General features: G+C 33.9%; 2 pseudogenes; both read right to left on the reverse strand.

Moving 5' to 3' along the window:
- Positions 1–3447: 3447 nt before the first annotated feature.
- Positions 3448–4407, reverse strand: LOC149568140 (cyclin-dependent kinase C-1-like; annotated as a pseudogene).
- A 30-nt stretch (positions 4408–4437) lies between these two features.
- Positions 4438–7426, reverse strand: LOC149568141 (isoaspartyl peptidase/L-asparaginase 1 pseudogene; annotated as a pseudogene).
- Positions 7427–16446: the final 9020 nt, after the last annotated feature.

Here is a 16446-nt window from a genome sequence, read left to right on the forward strand (position 1 = left end):
TTATTGCTGGTAGGGTTTTGATTCTACCAATATGGGCCTTTAGTGCACCTTTTCTAACTACGTCCTTCTTTGACATATATTCCTTTTCTAATTCTATCAAATTGATGGACACATGATACCTAGTGAGAGGTCCCAAATAGAAAACTTTTCTAATCTCTTCTAGGCTAATGGTGATTAGGATTTCACCATCTATTCTTCTCACTACCCTAGTGGCTTGATCCTAATTCTTTGCCATGGGCTCAAGGAGGTCATAATCCATGAATACACTAGGAACAACTAGCTTTCCTAGGTCAAACTTTCATATATTGGCATGTGGGGCATACAATTTCCTTTATGCAAACCATTTCTTAAACAAATTCAAACTAGTTTACGAAGTTTGAGCATCTTGAACCCAATTACCCTTGTCATACAATCCATCAGCTATCCTCAACCTAGGGTTTAATGAGGTCAACCTTTTAACTTGCACTGTCTCTATAGTAAACTCAAGCAACAACTCAAGCAAGTCATCATGTACATTTCTATCCAAATAATTTACTTGACCTGAAAATCCCTTCTTTGGAGGCATCTTTGATTATGCTTTATAGAACTAAAACACTTACAGAGATAACAACAGATTTACTTACTTGAATTTCGTCCTTGTTTCCCTTTGTATTCCTGCAAATTTTTTCCGCAAACAAAATGGTTCACAAGCTTACCAAACTCCAGCACGATTTTCTTCAGTAAATGCTTCTGCTCAAGAATAGCTCAAAATCTTTGCTTGCGTAAGGTGGAACTGATGAAATCTTTTGTATTATACTCTATTTATTCTCACATGCAAAGCTTTCATGTCTAATTAATACACAGAGTGGCATCATATTTTGCATTTAAATCTATGTCGTTGATCTTTAAAAATCCTACAATTGTGGGATACGGAGGAAGACAACTAGGAGTTGCAATTGACAAGTTGGTCAATCGATCCAATGAAAATTACTCACATACATAGCTCTTTCCTTGATGGCACTTTTGTCTAGACCCACTGGCAACTGAGGACATGTGTCAGCAAGTCGCTACTTCACTATACATAAAGAACGAGCACCTTGCTATAGCAAAGCAGCGACAACCATCGATCTGATCTTGATCTTGCAGATGATATGTTACTATACTAAGAAAAATAGTGGTGGGCCCCCATTCGCTACCTCACTATACGTATTGTTCGAGCAACTCTTTATGGTGAGATAGTGACGACCATTGATCTGAGATTGAATCAAAGGTGGAGAAATTACACGAAGTTTCCTGAAAGGTGGTGGGCCCCATACTCGCTATGTTGCATAGCTTAAATGACTTGCAACTTTCCAAAATGAGATAGCAAGGATTGTTGATTTCACTTTGATTTGTCGATCAGGATTTCTTGTACACTTGATCAATGGGGCATGGGTCTAGAGTATCAAGGACATAGGAGATTCTACACTACTGGCTCCCAACAAGACTTTACTTCAGTCCTAGTCATCATTCACATTACTTGAGGTCCCACCGGCTATTTATTTTATGGCGCCTCACTACTTTGCTAATGGTGAGATGTTAAAATTTTTTGATAGCGAGGTAGCGAAGCATCAGAAAAGTACCTCATTCTGGCGCCAACTTCTAATTGTTTCTAACTGGGTCCCTTTTTTGACTTTGACCGTACTTGCAAGGTGCACGTGATTGAGAACTCGGCTAGAAAATAATTCTCCAACTGCCATGTCGTCATTTTATGGTCCTATCTTACAACTTTGTGGCACTCACTACCTTGCTATACATAAAAAGTTCTCATGTTTTCATAGCAAGGAAATGACAATGGTTGATCTACTTAGATCAAATGGTTGGGGAATCTGGGAGGAAAAGTAGCATGGGGCGCAAAAGATATAAAGGAAACAGAATATTTTCCTTATTTAAAATTTCAAAGATTTCATGCCTGACCATTTATGAATGGAAAGAAACATAGGGTTTTCACATAAAAACTTCAAAAGCTTGCAAATGGAGAACTTATGTAGAAACCTTATCATCCATTAATGGGTACAAACTGACTTTTCTATATCTGGACCAAGGATTTCTATCATACAAAAAGTCAGACCAACACACCAAAAGTGGCATGAAAGTTTGGGTACAAATAATAGAGAAGGATTATTTAGCTACTTGAAGTACAAACAAAACACTTCTTTTGTGTAAATATTTGCATAAATATTTTTTAATAAGGTTTGAATTATGAATTTGCAAAAGGAGGAATACATATGCCTCTCTTTTAACAATTTCACTTGCTAAAACACAGATTACAACTTGCAAATATACTTACTCCTCTACAACTAGATGCTTGAATGAGACAAAATAATAAGTAACAATAATGGCTCACAAATTGTTTTATCAAATCATTCTAACACTACACACATAACTGTAGAAAGAAATAAGGTTCAAAAATTGACACAAATAGCTTAAACTCAACTGCTGTCACCTGTATTAAGCTTCCAAAGTAAATTATAAACTTTTGCAAATACAATTTAAGGACTCAGAATTAGTCACAAAAACTTCTCTGCATAATTAGAACTCTCTCAAAATGAGTTCAAAAAATCACTAAATACAATGCCCAACTCTTGGGTAAAATGCAGAAAGATAAACAAAAAATGAGGACTTAATGACTCATGAAAAATAAACCTATCTATGAAAAAGCTCCACTAAGTCATTAGGAACCCTATGACTCACATAAAACTACTGCAAAAAGTCTCCAACAGTCAATAAAGACCCCTCAACTGCCTTAGCAAAATCAAATTTGACTCACACCCCTATATTCCCTCCATATGTTTCCCAATTGATCATAACTTCAGTCAAATAATGATGCCAATAAATTCCAAGATATAACTCCCTAAGACTTATCATTTATAAATTGTTGAAAATTTGAATTATTAATTATGAGACACAAATGACCCTTTATTTGCATTCAAAATAACAAAAAATATTAAAATGATTTATGAATATCATTTAATATTTCTTGTTTTAATAGTATTAACTTTGTGCAAATAAACAATTAGAAAAAAAACCCATCCCCTCTAAAAATGAAATCACAACACAAAAATCATACTTTCAAATACGAAATAAATCCTATGAAAAGCATGCAGATTTCAAAACAAAATAAAAAGTAATTGACGACATAAAAACATAACCCTAAACCATCTTCATCTTTTACTTCATTGACATTCTGGAAGTCTCGAGAGGCTGAGAGGAAAAATTAGGGTTTTGACTAGTTATTTGCAGCCACCATGAGAAAAAAATTACTATTTTTTAAAGTCGCCATGAACGCATCTATTGGAGCTTTCCGTGATGCATGGTATGAAAGTTATTTTTAAAAAAAAAATTTGTTGTTCTTTGAAATACTTTTCTATTTCTGGGCTTCAATGCTAGCCGCGATGAATGCATCTACAAGGTACTTTGAAACATTTGTCATTTTATTGTTTTGGGTTTCTTGTAATTTTCTATTTCTTCATGTTGTTGCCATTGTTGTTGACATTTTTTCTTTGTCTAAAATTCATGTGAGAATTCATACTTTGGAAAACTATTTGGATCACATGGTAAAGGATCATTCCAAAAGTATTCTGCATCAAGACCATCTGTCATAGAAATCCTTTGAGTTTTATACAGAGTTAGCATTTTCTCTAGTAGTTCCAATGCATGCCAATCAAAATGTTTTAAAATGTCCTGCAGGCATCTTTTCATTGGCCTAGGTGGCTTTAAAGTGTTATACCAAGGAACCTTAGACACCCCTGGCTAATTATACTCATCTGGAGATCCACAAAGCTCAAAAATTTTGTTGAGTTGCTCAGGCTCATTCTTCCTTGGCAAGATAGGTTTTCCATAGAGAAGCTTTGCAAATATGCAACCCACAAACCACATATCAATTGCTGATCCATATTTTTTTGAGCCCAACAGTAACTCTGGAGGCTTCTACCAGAATGTAATAACATAGTTTGTCAAGTTTCCATTATGGTCACTAGAGAATGACCTTGCAAGGCTAAAATCTGCAAACTTCAAGTTTCCTTCATTATCAATAAGTACATTTGATCCTTTAATATCATGATGTAGTACTTGATTGACATGGCAGTAATGTAGCCCTATTAAAAGTTGCCTCATATAACACTTTATTTGAGGAATAGTAAAGTGCATTCCTGGTTGATCAGATAGAACACTAACATCATGATCCATATACTCAAAGACCATGTAAATAATCCCATTATATTTATTACTATCTAGTTTTCCTTGGTCATCTTTTTCTTGACCAAGAGAAGTTACAATCTCCTTCAACCTAATAACATTATCATGTTGTAGCTTTTTCAAAATTTTGATTAAATGAATAGCAATTATTGGGAACCATTCTCTTTCATTGTCCATTCAATTTATTTTTTCAAAGCTACAACTTCACCTATTTGAATTTCCCTAGCCATATATACCTGCCTGTTGTACAATTGGAGTATCTTTGATTTGTCCTACCATTTTGTTCACCAATTCGTAGAGGTAGCAGCTGCACAATTTCCTTGATTGTAAAATACCACACACCCAACTGTCTCTTGGTGGAAATTATTTACTATAGGTGTAGAAAAGTTAGTCTGCACTCTTTGAGCTTCTTTTTCTTGTTGGAGTCATTCCACATTATCTTTGGTAATGAAGTTTTCCATGCTAGAAGTCTCAACACCATAATCTCGTGCAAATTTTCCTGCTCCATTAAAGGCCAAATAAATGTGAGGTGTTATCTCCATAACAAGTTGAGCAAGGGAAATGGGATTATTGATAGTAGAAAGACCAAAACTTGCTCCACAACATTTTGTGACACCATCCATGATACATGCTTCCATCTCAAATGTGCCTTCTGATGTCAAAATTGATCCCTTTCCAGTATTAAATGTTGGATAGTTTTCAAGTTTACGTACCTTACTTCTTGGAGTTTTCTATAAATAAAATCATGATTTTTATCTCCTCTGCAGCTTTTCCATAGTGATTTTTATTATTTCTTAAACCATCACAAACCCCATGTTTGGATCATAAACTATGATGTATGAAGGTTTCACAATATCTAGTATATGTTGGTCATTTTCAAGGGCATAATATTGTGCAATAGGAACAAGCCTAGAAAAGTTGATTTCTAGATCATCAAAATCATTCCCTATTCTTTTTGCATTCACATTTTTAGTAGAGACTTCACCAATATTTTGAACAAATTCTGAAGAAGCTCCCTTAGTTTCAAATGTCCTTGTTGTCCTTCTATTTATTAATTCAGACTCTTTAGATGTTTCAACTTTCTTTCTTATAGTATTTCATGAGGTTCGAGCATCGGCTCATGACACTCATGAAACTATTCTCCTATGATTTGCACCTGTTCCTTATGAGATCAACATATTTGTTCTTGGTTATAATGAAAGGTTTCATATTAGAATTAATATGTCCCTTTAACATTATACTTTTATGTTTTTTTGCATTAGAGCACTTAGAATACACTTTGTTGTTTTTTATATGTATTCAGAATAGGAAAAATATTGCATGTGTGGGTACATAGTTGTAGATAATCAGTCATTGTTTAGATCCTTTAAGATCTAACCCCACTTTTTTGCATGTAGGAGAATGAGGACCTAGAGCTGTCAGATCAAGAGCTAGACCAGGAGCAGCATTGAAGATCACATAACTAATCAAAAGTTGAAAAGGCAATGATTGGTTACCTCTAACTCTACCTTCCTGTAATATGTTTTTCTTATTCTCGATATGTATAAAAGGTAGTAGTTAGACTCACAAATTCTATGAGATTTTTCATTTCTAGCATTTTCCTTTCATTCCATACTTTGTAAAACTGAAAATTGTACATATCAATTGATGATTTATACAATGAACATTGTACTTACTTTTGCTCATGATTTTTTATATGATTGCAAAATGATGAAATGTAAATGAATAGAAAATGAATATTTCCTTCTGTAATGTTACTTGATGTAAAATTATAGCATGTGTAGAATTTTAGTAACATTTTTGGTGACCTCTGTTGTATGTCTACTTGCTAGGCATTTAACCAGTTTTATTTATTGATTGGGCATAGAGTTTGTAATTATGCATCCCTAAATTCAAGTATCAACTTTAGAAGTTAAAACCTTCATCACTTGATCATCTCAATTATGTGTGGATGGATGCATGTATTTGAGTGCATGCATGTGAATAGTGGATATGTGGATATGCATGTATGTAAGGTTGGCAGCAGGACTTTGAGTAGCTGCAACATTATGTATACCTCTATGCATGTGTATACTAAGTATGTGTAGGAATTTGAACACATTTATTGATGTGAGTATGAATGAGATGGGTGAATTATGAAGCTTAAACACATAAACTAGCAACTTGACTAACCAAAACTACAAAATAAGACAAGAAACTAAACTAGGATAGAAAACAAAAACTAACATGTGCTTGGACAACATTTAGGGAAAACCAAACTAAACTAAAATGTAGATGCACTTATTAAAAACAAGGAAACTATCCTAGAATATACAAGGTAGGACTAAAACTCATACTGCAAAACATGGCTTGAGGTGGATTCCATTTATAGGGATCGGTTGAACATCTCCTTCCATTATGGCCAACTAGTAAGCATTATGTTCTTTGCCTTCAACAATCAGGAACGGCCCAACCCACATGTGATCAAACTTAGTATGATGGCCTAGCTTTCTTTTGAGAACAACCCACTTCAACACAATATCTATTGGAAATATAGATGGAGTAACTGAGAGGGGGGGTGAATCAGTTATCATAAAAACAAATCCATAGATCCCTTAGATGTCTTATAAACATAGTTACTATTGTTACTCGGTAGCCACAGAAAAAAATGTTGTAACTTGGTAGATGTATGTTAACTTATTAACCATTCCCAAAGATTTAACATGCATGCATAAAATAAAAAACATCAAAAAAAGAGACACCAGATTTAACATCAAAACCCAATATGGGAAAAACCACCAAGTAACTAGCTACCAACTTTCACTCTTCTAAAGTGAGCCCTGTTAGGAGCCAACCCTATTAAAGGTTACAAAACACACTGTTAGGTGTGACCCTATTAGAGGATTTAAACACCTTGCTAGGAGTGGCCTTGCTAGAGGACTTTATAACAATTTAATAGAACTGTCCACCTTGTTAGAGAGTTTACAAAAATGGTTTTTAAACAAAATCTATTAAGAGATTTAGGAATCATTTCTACAATGATGAAAAATTAACAATAAAGTGACATGAATGAGATGCAACTAAACCTTTTTGTTACAGATCTTTGTTCTACTTCACTAGATCCTCTCTGATCAAATACACCTTTCTTGTTCCTAAAGGATATCTGATCCTTCATCTAAATTTGCTCACACCTTCCTCTTCACACAATTAACTCACTTACATGCTCACTCATTACAATTTAGATTTCATAACTAGACCTTTAATTTATACCTTAAAAATTGTCTAGTTGGCTCATTTACAAGTTATAATTACCAATAATAATTACATCAATTGGCTACAAACATTACATGAAACAATCAAACTTTATTCCCCAAAATAATGAAATCCTTCATTGGCCAACCCTGCTTAGTAAAAACTACTCCAAAAATGATCTCTAGTGTTAACCAAGTGAAGCTTGGTAAATATTGTAAACTTTTCAAAATCATTTAGATACTGAGTGAACTTGGTAGACACTAACTTTCCTTCACTGACCTTGTGAGCTTGGTAGAAACTAACTTTTGCCACAAAATACTTCATCACCTGAGTGAGCTTGGTAGAAACTGTCTCCATGGTGTAACTACTAGGAATGCTTAGTAGACTTTGTAAATCGCTTTGGTGACCATCTGAGAAAATGAGCTTAGTAGACTTTGTCTGATAACAGATATGAAATTTGTGTAACATCAAAGACAACACACAATTGAACAATTGTATTCAACAATCTCCCTCTTTGGCATTCATGGCAACAACATGTCCTAGCAGAATGAAATTTGAGAACAAGTCTTTTTTCTGATAGAATATTTCTCCCTCTTAGATTTTATGTCACAAACTTCTCAAATATAGTAATCTCCCTCTATGAAGGAATTACATAGCTTCTTTTCAAATGTAGATTCACCACAATCAATTCAAATTTAAGAAAGATATGATAGTATACTCTCCCTCTTTGACAACACATGCCAAAGACAACACAAGACAAATGAGTAACAATGTACCTTAAATACTAATTCATATGCAATGCTCTTAGATTATACTGCATCAACTGAAAAATCTTCAACTCGGTACCTGTTGATGCATCACTAAAACTTCATTTTAGTGAGTTTTAGATAGGGGAATGACCCCTAACTTACCTCTTAGATATAAGAATGCATCCTTAGGTAAAGGCTTGGTGAATATGTCAGCAATTTTTTCTTTTGTATGGACATATTCCAATCCAATCTCCTTTTCCTACACTAATTCTTTGACAAAGTGATACTTTATTGCAATGTGCTTGGTCTTTGAATGCACCACTGGATTCTTAGATATGTTGATTGCACTTGTACTGTCACAAAACATAATAATAGGTTCTTTGATTTCTAGCTTCATGCCTTCCAATAATTGTTTGAACCAAACAATATTAGAACATTTTACTGCTACTACGACATACTCTACTTCTGTTGTAGATTGGGATGTGTAATTTTTCCTTTTACTTGTCCAAGAAACCAACCTCTTTCCAAGAAAGAATGCTCCTCCACTTGTACTCTTTCTGTCATTAATTTTTCCTACCCAATCTACATCAGTAAACACTTTAAAATCCATATTTCCTCCAAATTTGTACCATAATCTTCAGTGCCTTTCAAGTATCTTATAATCCTTTTGATTGCCATCATGTGATTTTCTCTTAGTTTTGCTTAATGTCTTGCCACAATACCGACTGCAAGAGCAATATATGGCCTTGTATTAACCACATATTGGAACTTTCCGATCATTGATCTATATAATGTTTGATCTACCTCCTTTGATTTACCATCCTTGGTAAGCTTTAGACCAGTGCACATAAGAGTTCCAACTAGTTTGCAATCTTCCATGCCGAACTTTTTCAGTATCTCCTTGATGTATTTAGATTGAGTGATATAGATACCATTCTTGCTTTGCTGAATTTGAAGACCAAAAAAGAATTTAATATCACCAAACATTGACATCTCAAATTCCTTGTTCATTTGCTCTAAAAATTCTTTTCATAGATCATCATTTCCTGTAAACAAAGTATCATCCACAAATATTTCTACCAAAACAATCTTGTTATCTAGTCCTTCCTTGATATATAAGCTACTATTATCATTAGTTCTTTGAAAACCTATTTGAATAAGATAGTTATGTAATCTTTCATACCATGCTCTAGGGGCTTGTTTTAGACCATACAATGCTTTGTGTAATTTGCAGACCATGTCCTTCTTGTTTGGATCAACAAAACCTTCAAGCTGCTCAATGTAGAATTCTTCATCCAATATATCATTGAGAAATGTTGATTTGGAATCCATTTGATATACTTTAAATCCTTTGTATGCAACATATGCAAGTAGGGTCTTGACACCTTCCAATCTTGCAAGAAGAGCAAAAGTCTCTCCATAGTCTATTCCTTCTTCTTGAGAGTATCCTTTACATACTAGTCTAGCTTTGTTCCTTGAAACCTTACCATCTTCATTCAACTTATTACTAAATACCCACTTAGTTCCAATCACATTTTTTTCTTTTGGCCTAGGTACAAGAGTCCATATTTTGTTCTTCTCTATTTTCTCTATCTCTTCATTCATAGGCTCAATCTAACTTTCATTTTCTAATGCATCTTTGACACTTCTAGGTTCAAAATTAGCAAGTAAACAAGTACCTTTTAGCTTACTTCTTGTCATAGTACCTTCAAATTTATCTCCAATGATCTGATCTAGTGCATGATGTCTCCTAACATACTTGGCTAATATAGGTTCCTTGCCTTTTGAATGAATTGCATTTTCATCCTCTTGCACTTCAACTTTAGGTTCTAGTTGTTGTATCTAATTTGAATGTTGCTCGAGTCCTTCAGACTCAGTAGGCATTGGCTCAGTAGCATCTGAATGTGACTTGGGTTCTTGTAGCTTAGTTTCAACTTCTTACAACTCAGTTACTGAAGACTTGGGAGTAGAAGATTCCTGATTGATAGATGTATCTAGCACTGTATCAGGTTCAATGAAAACAAATCTCCTATAATCTTCTAGTTCCTTTTTGCTTTCTTCTTCAGTCCTTTCTACAAATTTATCAACTTTCACATGTGCACTTTCTATGACTTTGTGAGTAGAAAAATTCAAATATCTATATGCTTTACTCTTGCAAGAATATCTCAAAAATTTACATCAAATTTACCTTTTCTAGATTCTTTCAAAATGTAACATTTACTTCCAAATATTTTTAGGTAACTTACATTGGGTTTATAGCCATACCATAACTCATAAGGAATTTTGAATGAGTCCTTCTTCAGCTATACTCGGTTCAAGGTATGAATTGCAATGTTGATAGCTTCCTTCCAATATTTGATAGCAATGTTCTTTTCAATCATTAAAGTTCTTGCACAATCCATGATAGATTTGTTCCTCCTTTTAGCTATTCCATTTTTCTTAGGAGTTCAAGGTGCTGATACCTATCTTTTGATTACCCTTTCAATGAAAATTGTTTTGAACTCATGGGAGATGAATTCACCACCTCTGTTTGACTTCAACCATTTTAGTCTTTTCCCTATTTCCTTCTCTACTCTAGCCAAATATCATTTGAACTTCTCAAAAGCTTTTGATTTCTCTCTCATGTACATGACAGTCATCATTCTAGAGTAATCATCAACAAAAAGAATGAAGAACTTTTCTCTAGTATAGCTTTCAATTCCAATAGGTCCACACAAATCAGTACGCACAATTTCCAAAACTTCTTCAGACTCACAGTTCTTACTTTTCAAGCTAGTTTTTCCCATCTTACCAATCTGAAAATTCTTCCATAAACCAAAATCAAGTTTCTTTATACTAGGAATGCCTCTAACTTTCTTGAATTTGCTTATTTTCACCAGATTATCAAAATTCACATGACATAACCTTCTATGCCCTAACAAACTTTCTTCAACTTGAGCAATAAAACATGAACATTCACCAAGTTCAAGATAGACCAAGTTACCTTTTGTCTATATGACTGATCCAATCAACTTTCCTTTGTCATCCCACAGTCTTGCTTTTCCATGCATGAATTCCACTTTGAATCCAATATTGAGTAGTTGTGTCACACTCAACAAATTGTGTTTTAGACCTTCACCCCAATAGGCATTATCACATACAAGATCTTTGGTTAGTAAGATTCTTCCTCTTCCTTTTATACAACAAGGTTTATTATTACCAAACCTCACACTACCACCATCATAGTCTTCAAAATGTTCACATTTTATTTTATCACTAGTCATATGATGAGAACAACCACTATCTATGATCCATGTATCATTTTTGATCACATGAGAGATAAGTACCATTTTGTCTTCCTCATGATTATCAGATTCATCTTTCATAATAATGTAAATAATTTCATCTTCACCATCATCAGAATCATTAGAATACTTAGCCATAAAACATGTTTTCTTACCTTTGTCCTTGAATGATTTGAAGTCTTTCTTTCCATTGCACTTATGACCTTTTTTTATCATCCTTGTTTTTTCTTTTTTGGGCACCTAGCAATAATATGTCAAATTTTTCTCACATGAAAAATAGATTAGAGGAACCTTACCATTGTATTTTCCTCTCCCTCTAGAATAATTCCTTGATAATAGAGCTTCAACCACCTCAAGATCACTATCAGAACTCTATTTTGATTCTTCTTCACTTTTTGACTGAGATTCCTTTATCTTCTTTCTTTTTTCTTTGAGTGAAATCTTGGCTTCAAATCTTGATTCAATGTTCTTGGAAGCTAGAACATAGTTGTCATAGTTTTCTAGCTCAAATGCAGTCAATCTTCCTGCTATTGCTTCTAAATTTATCTTATAATTTTCTTCACATCTTCTTTCTTGAATTGCAAAAACTCTAATTGCATAAATGGGAAGTAATGTTCTAAGAAATTTACTTACAACTATTTCCTCCTCAATGTATCCTCTAGAAGCCTTGATTGCACTGATGACTACTTTGACTCTTTCAACATATTTAGCAATGTTTTCATCCTCTCTCATCCTCATCTAATCAAATTGTCCTCTTAGACTTTCTACTTTGGCTTTTCTCACATTATCATCACCTCTATAGATAACTTTTAGTTTGTTCCACATTTCAAAGGCTATTTTGTAGTCCTTGACATCATCAAATTCTTCATAGCTTAGGGTAGATGAAATATCTATCATCATGGTGTTATGAGTCTTATTCTTAGCAATGCCATTAATAGATAATATGCTAGAAGGAGTTACATATGCTTCATCAAGATATTTCAATCATGTATCTCTAATGGAAGCACAATGGAGTCTCATGAGACCTTGCCATGCTGAAAAGTTATTCCTGTTAAGCCTTGGAAATTCCCTCTTGTAAGACATCCTGATCTTTAGCTTAGATCCTTGAAATCCTTCCTACAAGCACCAAAAGCTCTTATACCAATTGTTGGAAATATAGATGGAGTAATTGAGAGGCGGGGGGGGGGGGGGGGGGGTGAAATAGTTACCACAAAAACAAATCCACATATCCCTTAGATGTCTTATAAACTTAGTTATTTTTGTTACTCGATAGCCACATAGAAAAATGATGTAACTCGGTAGATGTATGTTAACTTATTAAACATTCACAAATATTTAACATGCATGCATAAAAGAAACAACATCAACACAAGAGAAACCAGATTTAATGTGGAAACCCAATATGGGAAAAACCACCAAGTAACTAACTACCAATTTTTACTCTTTTGAAGTGAGCCCTGTTAGGAGCCAACCCTATTAAAGGTTACAAAACACATCGTTAGGTGTGACCTTGTTAGAAGATTTAAACACCTTGCTAAGAGTGGTCTTGCTAGAGGACTTTAGAATAATTCAATAGAACTATCCACCTTGTTAGAGGGTTTACAAAAATGGTTATTAAACAAACTCTGTTAAGAGATTTAGGAATCACTACTACAATGATGAAAAAGTAACAATGAAGTGACCTAAATGAGATGCAATTGAACTTTGTTGTAATAGATCTCTATTCTACTTCAATAGATCCTCTTTAATTAAATACACCTTTACTGCTCCTCAAGGATATCTGATCCTTCTTCTAAATTTGCTCACACCTTCCTCTTCACACAATTAACTCACTTGCATGCTCACTCATTACAATTTAGATTTCACAACCAGACCTTTTATTTATACTTTACAAATTGTCCAGTCAGCTCATTTACAAGTTACAATTACCAATAAACATTACATCAGTCAGCTACAAACATTACATGAAACAATTAAACTTTATTTCCCAAAACAATGAAATCCTTCATTGGCCGACATTGCTTGGTAAATAGTGCTCCAAAAATGATCTTCAGTATTAACCAAGTGAAGCTTAGTAAACACTGAGAACTCTACAAAATCCTTTGGATACTGAGTGAACTCAATAGACACTAACTTTCCTTCGCTAACCTTGTGAGCTCGGTAGAAACTGACTTCTACCACAAAATCCTTCATCACTCGAGTGAGCTCGGTAGAAATTGTCTCCATAGTGTAACTACTAGGAACACTTGGTAGACTCTGTAAATCACTTTTCTGACCATCTGAGCTTGGTAGACTCTATATTTTTCTTTGCTTACCAATTAAGCTCAGTAGACTTTGTTTGATAACCGATATGATATTTGTGTAACATCAAAGACAACACACAATTGAACAATTGTATCCAACAAATATCACCTATGCTAAATTCTCTAGCTCTTGCTTTCCTGTCAAAGCTTTTCTTAATTGGCATTTGTTGAAACTTCATATTTTGCATAGCTTTCCTTCTACTTTCTTCCAACTCCATCAACTGGGCACATCATACTAGAATAGGATCCCCTTCTTTAAAAAGAACCAATTGAGTAGCAAGATCAAGAGTTGGTAAATCTATTTCAATTGACAACTCAACTTCTTTCCCATAGACCAATTGGTAGGGTGAATTTCCAATAACCTATTTTGGGGTGATTCTATCAACCCATAAGGCAACCTTCAATTTAGAATGCCAATCTCACTAATTCTCTTGCAAAGTTCTTTTGATAATCCTTGTCAGATTCTTGTTGGAGGATTCTACTCATCCATTACCTTGTGGGTAATAATTGGAACTAGTGCTGAGATAAATTTCATGCTTGAACTTGTTCTAGGGGAAAAATGTCCTCCTAAATGACCATCATGAAATTCATGTAAGATATTTGTAACCTGATTTGAATCAATACATCTGAGAAGTACACCATTGTGGTCTTTCCTATACAAAACATCATTAATCAGGATAAGGGGAACAAATTATAATTGATAATACCTTTGTTTTGATTTGTCCAAACTGGTTGGACACTCGCTAGTCCTCAAAAATGAACCATATCTTGTAACTAGCTCACTGGTCTATCATTATTTTCTACAATACTAATCAACAAAATGGTATTTGCTTGTCCTTCAAGTTCTGAAACCTCTTTATCAACAATCTATTCACACAAGCCTTTTCCTCTAACCAACTTGGTTATCTAAATGTCTATGCCATACTCCATGACCTGTGTTATCCAGCCAGCTCACTTTTCATTCAAATCCTTACTCAAAAGAAACTCCTTAACACTTGGATGTGTCACACGCAAAATCACTTTATTATGTGTCAACAAGTGCCTAAATTTTATAAGGCTTTTAACAACTGACAGTACATGTTTCTCAACAAAACTATACCTTTTCTCATAATCTTCAAGTCCTTTGCTGAGAAAAGCGATTGGTTGTTCTAATCCTTCTAAATTCTTCTTTACTAACATGGCTAAAATAACATCAAAACCACCACATGCATAAAGAATAAAATCCTTACCAGAATCTAGATTTATTAACACTGGGGTTATTGCTAAAGCATCTTTTATTGCCTGAAAATTATCTTTTGCCTCTTTTGTCCATACAAAGACTATGTTTTTCTTAAGCATAGCTGTTAATGGCTTAAGAAATGCTACAATGTTAAGAAAAAATCTTCTCACAAAATTTATATGGCCAAAAAAACTTTGAAGACCCTTTTTAATGCTGAGGTAAAGGTAGATCCAAAATTGTTGTAACTCACTTGGGATCTACTATAATACCTTCTTTTGATACAATATACCCAAGTAATTTACCTTCATGGACAAAAAAATGCACTTCTTTGGGTTGAACAAGATACCAAATTCTTTGTAACACTCAAAAATATACCTTAAGTGGTCAATATAATCTGCTATTTTTTGAGAGTAAATAGCAATGTCATTAAGGTATACTAAAACAAACTTATACATCAGATTGCAAAAATCCATCTCCATCACTTTCTAAAAAGTTGGGCTGGCATTGGACAGTCCAAATGACATTCTTTTATATGCCATTGTTCTCCACTTTGTAGTAAATGTTGTTTTGAACTGGTCCTCTTCCTTCACCAAAATCTCATTATAGCCTGAATATCCATCTAGCAAGGAAAACCATTTAGCTCCTAACACATACTGTAATATTTTCTCCATTGATGGAAGTGGGTGTCTATCTTTTAATGAAATTCTATTCAAGTCTCTAAAATCCAGACACAACCTTAATTCTCCATTCTTTTTCCTTACTAGGACCAAATTAGCAACCCAATTTTTATGCTTGATGGGAAAAATTATTTTTCTCTTAATCAGCCTAAAAACTTCATTTTGCATTAAAGGATCCAATTTAGGATTAATTGGCCTTTGTTTTTGCCAAACTGGTTTTGCTGTTGGTTCTAGCTTTATAGTGTGTTGTGCGAGATTTGGATCAAAACCCTTCAAATCATTGTATTCCCATGCAAAAACATCACTAAATTCTTGAAATAAATGAAGAAAAGACTATTTTTCTTCAATAGAATTCACTTTACCAAAACTTAAGTCATTTTCTAGGTGCAATCTCCAAGTCTTCATATTAATTTTGCTTGACCAACAAGTTTTCTTTACCAGGTTTTACTTGATCATCAGAGTTAAAAACACTTTCCAACATTACTAATCCTTTAGGTAGCTTGTTATTTTTCAACTGTAACACTTGATTTCCACATTGATCATTGTACCTTTGGTGGTTTGAATTGGCAAAAATATCCTCTTCAAATAGGAATTGCAAGATATGTTTGTCACTTTCAAAAACTTGCCAATTGATATTATTATCAGGTATTGAAGGCCTTGTAATAACTTTTATATGTTGCTGATCAAATTTTGCTTTAATGCTATTTACAATGTCATACTGGGTGCCTACAACTGCTAAACTATCAACATGCTGATTTTTACTTCTGG

The sequence above is a fragment of the Cupressus sempervirens genome, chromosome 3, assembly GCF_028749045.1.
Source record: "Cupressus sempervirens isolate cs-2001-9-10 chromosome 3, ASM2874904v1, whole genome shotgun sequence".
NCBI lineage: Eukaryota > Viridiplantae > Streptophyta > Pinopsida > Cupressales > Cupressaceae > Cupressus > Cupressus sempervirens.